Genomic DNA, 7,471 nt, shown 5'->3' with positions numbered 1-7,471 from the left:
CCCCGAAGTAAGGCAGGGCTAGTCATCAGAAAGAAGGTAGGACAAATACATGATCGGATAATGATTCAATGCTATTAGTGGAACAATTATTTGTTTATGAGTCATTTGGAGCATCTAGACTTTCCCCGCATTGTAGCAGAACTTTGTGCTGATGAGACAATAGTAGATAGTGTGTGCATTTAATATAGAACAGTCCATTTCTCATCCTGGGGGAAGACACCAACCTATACATGTGGGAAAGGCTCCAGAAAACGCCTTGGGTTGGAGAAGTCCTCCCTTACACATTCGCTTGGGGGCCACTGCAGTGCCTCAGGGTCACTGGGCGAGGGGAGATTCGGTGGGGAGGGGCCCCTTGACGGGGACTGCGAGCGACTGGCTCACTCGGCGTCCCCCCTCGGCTTGAGTGGAGCTGGCGCAGTCAATCATGTGCAGTCCTTTCCTTCTTGCATTCAGCGCATGGTTTCACCTTCAGATTCTTCTGTTTGTCTGCGTCCTTCCAAAAATAACATTACCTTAACTCAGCAAGGTAAGGGGCCCGGAGAGATTTCAGCACTACTGTTCTTTGGGGAGAAGGAAGAGATGGAGGAGGATAAATAGGGGTCGTGGGGGGTACTCAAGGTAATGGGGATCCTGGTGTGATACGCCCGGGGGGGGGGGCTGAAGATGTAGAGGGGGGGACGTGGGAGGTGGAGAGGGAAACTTCGTTTTTCCAATTAATAGTTAATCTGCTGAGTAATTTGAGTACTTAAAAATGGAACTTTGGGTTGTTTGACGAAAAGGAGATTTTTTTTTTTTTTTTTTTTTTTTTTTTTTTTTTTTACCGCAGTGGAGGGGGGCGGAGGGGGGGTGGGTGGAACGGGACTCCGAGCTTGAAGAAGCCTTTCGCTTTGTATACTTCGTCAAAGGCGACAGGGGAAGAAGGGGGGGAAAAGCTTGGATGCTACATTCATCCATTAAGAAACAAAGAGCAAATTGCCTGACTTTAAAGTAAAATGCTCGGGCTAATGAAGGTGGGTAATGGGGCTCCGAGACTGGAGTAACCACTTAAATTATTAAGGGCTTTGCTGATAGTATTGATTCAGTGTGTGCTTGAATCGCCTGATGTCCTGTGAATGTGTTTGTGGGTGTGGGTGCGGGTCTTGTTTTTTTTTTTTTTTTTTTTTTTTTTTTACCCCTTTTTCCCTAGTTACAATCCCATCAGCTGAGAGCACACAACTGAAGCAGACATTAAAGTAGTATACGGCTTATTAAAGGGAAGTTGGGGCAAACTGGCGGGGGTGGGGAGGTGAGGGGGTGAGTCAGGAGTGGGAAGAGACAATTATTCATGTAATGACTCTGAAATGCTGAAAAGGGCTTGAAGGACAATGTCTGGGTGGCAATTACTACAAGAAGATGAAAATAGCTGTTTGGGGGTGAGAATGGGAGCTTTTTTTTTTTTTTTTTCTAATATAGATACTGTAGGTAGGTAATATGTAAAAAATATTGTTAGATAATGGGGGGGCTGGGTGTATGCTGGGGAAAAATGCCTTATTTTTTATTTCAAGTGAAAATTAACGTACTAAATAGTTGCGATCCTCATTTGGATTAAACCACTTTTTCAAGTTTTAAGAAACTTTGTATGGGTAACTTTGTAAAAAGCTAGCTTAGTGGGGGTATTTAAAATGAGAGGGTTGTGATGGTGGAATGACAATCAGCCGTTGTTTTCTGAAAAACCAGCTAACCTCTGCAATTAAGGACCATAGAGACCCAGTATTTTAACTGAAAAGTGTGGGTCTGTAGTCAGCACCATTTATTATGAGCGTTAATAAGCTCCCAGCAGTAGACTAGGATCTTCTGGGGAATGTGTATTGTATGTGTATATATCTTACTCATTTCATTGCGCATATTGATAAAGAGTCACTTGGACTATAAATGTGCAAAGATCAACTTGCTTAGACCTCTTTCTATACATATTCATTCTACACTTTATTTAATCCAGATGCACAAAAACCCATTTGCTGCCTTATTGTTGGTTTACATTTTCTGAAAAGGCGACTGGTGTAACCTGTGGAATTTGAAATGCAAATAAAAGCCTGTGGGAGTTGAGGCAGAACAAATCATCATTTATAAAGTGAAAAAGATTTAATGTCTTTGAAATCATTGCAGGGGGAAAAATTGGGGGAATGCTTTTTTAAGGAGCCGAAATGTGACGTCAACTCTTTTGGAAAAGATTTTATTTTTAATGTCTGAAACGCGGGTATGTAAAGTGCTTACAGGAAAAACAGATTACAAGATTAACATCTGTTAACATGATCGTTTATCTCCAGCCAAAAATAGGTCAGTTCTTTCTTAAGGAAACACGATTGCTGGCGCATGATTAAATAATGAAATTAGACTAATGAGTTCATAAATTAGAGAGAGGCGTGTGTTATAATCTGACCTGTGACAAAAATATTTAATTCGGAAATCAATGAAAGGTCAAAGTCTCCTTTTGGGTAGAGACCCTATTCACCGCTCCATCTACTCCCCCTTCTTTCAGGTCCCCCTAGTCCCTACGCACCCCCCCCCCCCCCCCCCCCCGCCCCGCATTAGTTATTGCTAAATAGTCTTTATTTCCTCCCCCGCGAAGTAAAAGATTATTGACTGACATCCTACTTGATAAGGAAGACAGACTCTTTCCATGAAGATGCCTAAGTTTTCGAGGTCTACTGTTGTTTTATCATTTAAAAAAAAAAAAAAGTGGCAAAGAATAGGAAACGCCGATGCAAAGTATTCCTAATTTGCATTTGACTGCCCCCTGGCTGTGAGTGACAGTTGAGACTTCCAATCCGGAGCCTCTTTCTCAAGCTCTGAGGTAATTGTGTGTGTGTGTGTATGTGTGTGTTTGTGTGAGAACACTGTTAAATCTTCCTAGCCCTGTGCTAATCAGTCAGGCTTCTGTATTTATACAGATTTGTGCATGACTGTGTATCGATATTGCTGTACTTTAATCTATAAACTGCATGTAGATGTCCAAAACACTGTAAAATAACACTCTAGCTATTCAGACATGTAATAATCAAACATGTAAGCATATGCTCTGATTTCAGATTCAAGCTGAAACCTGTTAAAAGTGGGAGAAAATATAAATGATCTTATGTTTCACAGCAGTCCTGTGGTCTTATTTGGAAAAAAAAAAATGAGGAATAGATATGATAGTGTAGCAAGCATTTTCCTTCCTGTTTTCTTATGTATTTTGCTTGTTTTAAGGGGGGTAAGACTGTGGTGTGCCATCAATCTTAGTAGCCTATGGCCAAAAAAAGTGCATGAAAATAATTAAGATGGTGAGGAAAAAATGATAGTTACAAACTTCCTTGCCCCACCCCCCAAATCAATGTTGCAGATTCTTGAACTTAAAAAGCTCATTGGTGGGTAAAAAGAAAGTGCAGCTGACCACTAGACCTATGAATGCTATGAATAATGGTCATTTCTGCCCAACACAATAGGCACATTCACTGAAGGAATGCCTGCCATGAACCAGGCCACATTTTGTGCTAGTTTAATCCAACACTCAACTTCACTCCAAATATTGATATTGTAATTGATTTTTTTTGTTGAGTGTATAAGACATGCTGTTTGAAAGTGTTGATCGAAGGATGCAGTTGCAATTTAGCTTCTTTTTTTTTTTTTTTTTCTGATACAGGATTGCCATGTATCTATCTCTGGGGTTCCATTGTGGTATATTCATATCTCTGTGTGTTTATGTCTCTACGTATGAATGATGATGTAGCTTAATTAAAGTACTAAATGCCACAAAGTACAGGCTCATTCCACATTAGCTGCAGATTAACAAGGAGCATGGCCTTCTTGACCTACAGGGATCTGAGTCTGTCCGGAGAAGTATCCCTCTGCCTTTGGCTTTGTGCCACACACTTTATTGTGTGCCCTGCTGTTGGACTAAATGAGTTAACTATCGGAGGGGTTTTCATTAACTGGATTTGGCAGCCATATACTTAACTTCTCCCCCCCTCCTCCTTTTAGCAGCCTACATAACTTAATTAAAAGATGAAGTGCAGGGATACTCTTAGGTGTGTAAGCTCTTTGACTCTTACTCAAGCCATCTTCAAAAGACTAGGGCTCAGTCTGAGCTCCCTCCTGGATTTTTCCTTCCTTATCTTCCTTATCCCAACCATTCTTCGCTTCCTGACTGGATTTCTGTGTGTCAGAGAAGCTCACTTTCTATGATAGGAAATGGGTAGTAGTGGGTAGGTATTATTAGATTCTCTCATTCCTATTTCTTCATCTCTGGAGCTTATGCGGGAGGATTGATGTGCCTGTGATATACATGTGGTGAGTGGGGGTAGGGGAGAGAGAGTTGCTTGTAATGGGGGAAAAGATGGATGGGGGGCGGGGGGTGGCAGGCCAAGAGAAAGGTTTTTACCTGACTGGCCTCAGGGCAGCGGCTGCAGCTTGTTGCTGTGCTTTTTAGTCAGAGGGAGGGCACAAGAAAGGAGGCGGGAAAAGGGAGGAGTAGGAGAAGGAGGAGGGATTTGGCTGAGCACTTACACTCAGTTGTCCGCCCTCACTCACCCCCGCCCCCCTATAATGTAGCGAGGACGTCACGCAGCCTTGTACTGTAATACAAGAAGTGAAAGAGCAGAGGAAACAGACACAGCTCAACTTCTAACCTTAACAAAGGCAGGGATCTGTCAAAACGGCTGGAAAGAGAGAAAAGAAAGAGTGAGAGAGAGAAAGAAAGAAGGAGGGAGGGAGGAGCGAAAAAGGAAGGTGGGGGCAGGAAGGAGGAAAGAAGGGGTTGGAAGGAGAGAAACCCAAGGAGGAGAAGAAAGTCCTCGTAGCGTTATAGAAAGTGAAGCATGGTTCATGGAGGAAGGTTTACGGGACCGAAGTGGGGGAGATTTTAAACCATTGCCTTCTTGGATTATGTTGGGTTCTTGGTACTGAAGCGTAGTGGTTTGGTCAGGTAATTGCTTTTCTATTTTAAACTTCACTTTGTTATTGCTGAGGTGGGGTGGCATAAAAGGCGTGGCACTGGTTAATAATTACATAAGTATTAGAACCTGATTTGGGCACTGGGACCAAAAAGAGCGAGGGGTGGTGGTGCTGGGGGCACCACGGCAAGGATTTTGGTGGTGGTGGTGCTGGAGCTAGAGTTAATTTCTTGACACTTTATGCCTTGGAGAGCTTAAGATGGGTTTTTGTTTGTTTTTGTGTTGAACAGGAGAATTGGTTATTCGCTGATAAAGCTTCCTAAAGTGTAGAATATTGAAATTGTTTCTGGAAACACAGATGTATTTCTGGGCGTGGAATAAAGCATTAAAACAGTACTCAGTGCATAACAAAGGAGAGAAGAATGGGAGTTGGAAGCCGCTTTTCATGTACTCACTGTACTGATTTAACCACTTAAATGCTGAGAATTACGTAAAACAGAATTATACTTTTTTTGTTCTGTTTAACCTGGGAACCACAAAATGAACTTTATTAGAGATTGTAGTTCTTAATTCAAAATTAAACAGCTCACATACATATATGAATATATATACATGTGCATGTGTATTTATAATTAAATGCTATACATATATACATATGAAGGGATCCCCCTGAATATTAGGAAGTCTTTACTCCAGGGAAAAGATTTAAAAGAAATCTTCGTGCCTCCATATGGTTATGGATATATCCAAATGCTATTAGAACAGTTGTCTAGGATGAGAACCGAGGATATGTTTTACTTTCTCGGAGTTACCAAGATAAAATCAGGCAATTAATATGGTAGAAATGTTTTGACCCAGAAATTTAGATATTAGTTATTGACTGGAATACTATAAAATCAGTTACCGTGTATACTGCTCCATTTGCTTCATGCTACTTAGTTTTTGCTTCATTCTTAGTTGTGTTGTTAAAAATGTCCTTTTTTGTTTATATTTGTATATAAAAGATATAATTTTAAAAATATCAAGTGATAGGTTGAGAATGAATCTCAGACTCCCCTCACCCCCCACCAAGTCCCTACAAAATGAAGTTGCTCAGTAACTTTACCTATGGTGTAATCAGTATTGGAGTTTGGTTACTCAAGGAGACCTCTTCAGTTTCACAAGAGTAACCACCATGGCCATCTTGAATGATTTCTAGAATAAAAGACCAGTATTATTTGTTTAAATTTGCAGAATCAGTAGTTTTTTCTGTGTTTAGTTAGGCCATTTCATTTTGGAATAATTTTTTTTCCACAGATGTGGGAGAAAAAAAAGCCCTATATTTCTTAATAGAACCCCTTTCCTCCTCAAACTTGCTGATGTAAAACCGGTATAGAAAATTGTATAAATTTATTTAAAGTGACAAATTTGGAAAGAAAGTGAAACATTCAAATAAGATGAATATTCTAGAAACTAATCAGTATTAAGACAAAATGTATTGCATATAAGGCTCACTGAGTGAAATGCCTTGAAAACAATCAAGGTGGCATGGTAAGGTAGTATTTTATCCATTAGTTTGTTTTAAGAAACTAGCTTAATTTATGACTCAGTTCTTTTTTCATCTTAAAATATTTCATACCTATCTGTGACTTTTTAAGTTGCTTAACATTACTAAAATCTATGGATCAAGAACTTTTGATCCTGGAAATATAACTTAAACATTACTAATGAATGAGAAATACTTTATCTACCAAGTGAATCTTGGCTATCTTATACAAATGAGCTCAGATTCATAAAGTTTTTGAGTCACTTTGAATGAGGTTAGTTTTTAACTTTAGGAAGAGGTTGTGTGAAGGGGAAAGGAGGTTATATTTGAGAGCATAGGAATTGGGTTCAAATTAGAGCTTTGTCACTGGTTGGTGGGATGACAAGCCATTTTATCCTTTTGGGTCTCAGTTTCCTCAATCTGTAAAATGTAGAGATTGGACAAGATAATTTCTTATGGTTCCTTCTAACTCTAAATCTATGATTCTTCAATTGTTTTTTTTTTATAATGATTTTTAGAGTATTGTCGTTGAAATCAAATTCTTTTGGTGAAGAGATAAAAATGACTTCATCATTCTAAATCTTTGCCTTTCTTCCTTTATTTTGAAACTTCAGGTTCAGTCTTTAGACTTAATTTGAGTTTAGATATTAAATACTTTGGGAGAAGTTTACTGAAATATGTGATATTTAGAAAAATCTTCATAAACAATTCTATGAAAAAATGAGAAGCCTTCGAAGTAGGTCTTCAAGTAGTTTATCTACATAATGATACTTTAGTGTAGCATTAGGTAATGTTGTAATGGATGTTTCTCACATGGACATTAGTTTAGTAAAGGCAATATAGAGAGTGGAAAAGTTCTCAGAGACACAGTTTAGAATCCCAAGTTTGACACTAGTTGGAGGACTGTGTGCAAGGCACTGAGTTTATTTCCTCATTTGTAAAATATAGATTCAAAATACTTGGGACTCCTTCACACGGATGTTGTAGGAATCCAAGGAGATAATATCTGTGTGAAGTCCTCTGCAAACCTTAAAAC

The 7,471-nt window shown here is 39.4% G+C and overlaps 1 protein-coding gene across 8 annotated transcripts in view; it reads left to right on the top strand.

The window, feature by feature from the left end:
• The first annotated feature begins 416 nt into the window (after positions 1 to 416).
• The window catches only part of ZNF516 (zinc finger protein 516), a 144,744-nt gene continuing 137,689 nt past the window's right edge, over positions 417 to 7,471 (top strand). For 3 of the 8 annotated variants that reach the window (XM_023496292.2, XM_023496291.2, XM_023496286.2), the window contains exon 1: positions 417 to 526. The gene's annotated coding sequence lies outside the window, so the exon portion shown is untranslated. Of the gene's footprint in view, positions 527 to 834; positions 1,011 to 1,338; positions 1,413 to 4,518; positions 4,943 to 7,471 lie in introns of those variants that run through there. The other 5 variants (XM_023496290.2, XM_003760109.4, XM_031946715.1 and 2 more) reach the window with 4 other exon arrangements.

The sequence above is a fragment of the Sarcophilus harrisii genome, chromosome 1 (assembly GCF_902635505.1).
Source record: "Sarcophilus harrisii chromosome 1, mSarHar1.11, whole genome shotgun sequence".
In the NCBI taxonomy this organism is placed as follows: Eukaryota; Metazoa; Chordata; class Mammalia; order Dasyuromorphia; family Dasyuridae; genus Sarcophilus; species Sarcophilus harrisii.
The sequence above is the reverse complement of the archived record's forward strand: the minus strand, read 5'-3'. Positions and strand labels throughout refer to the sequence as shown.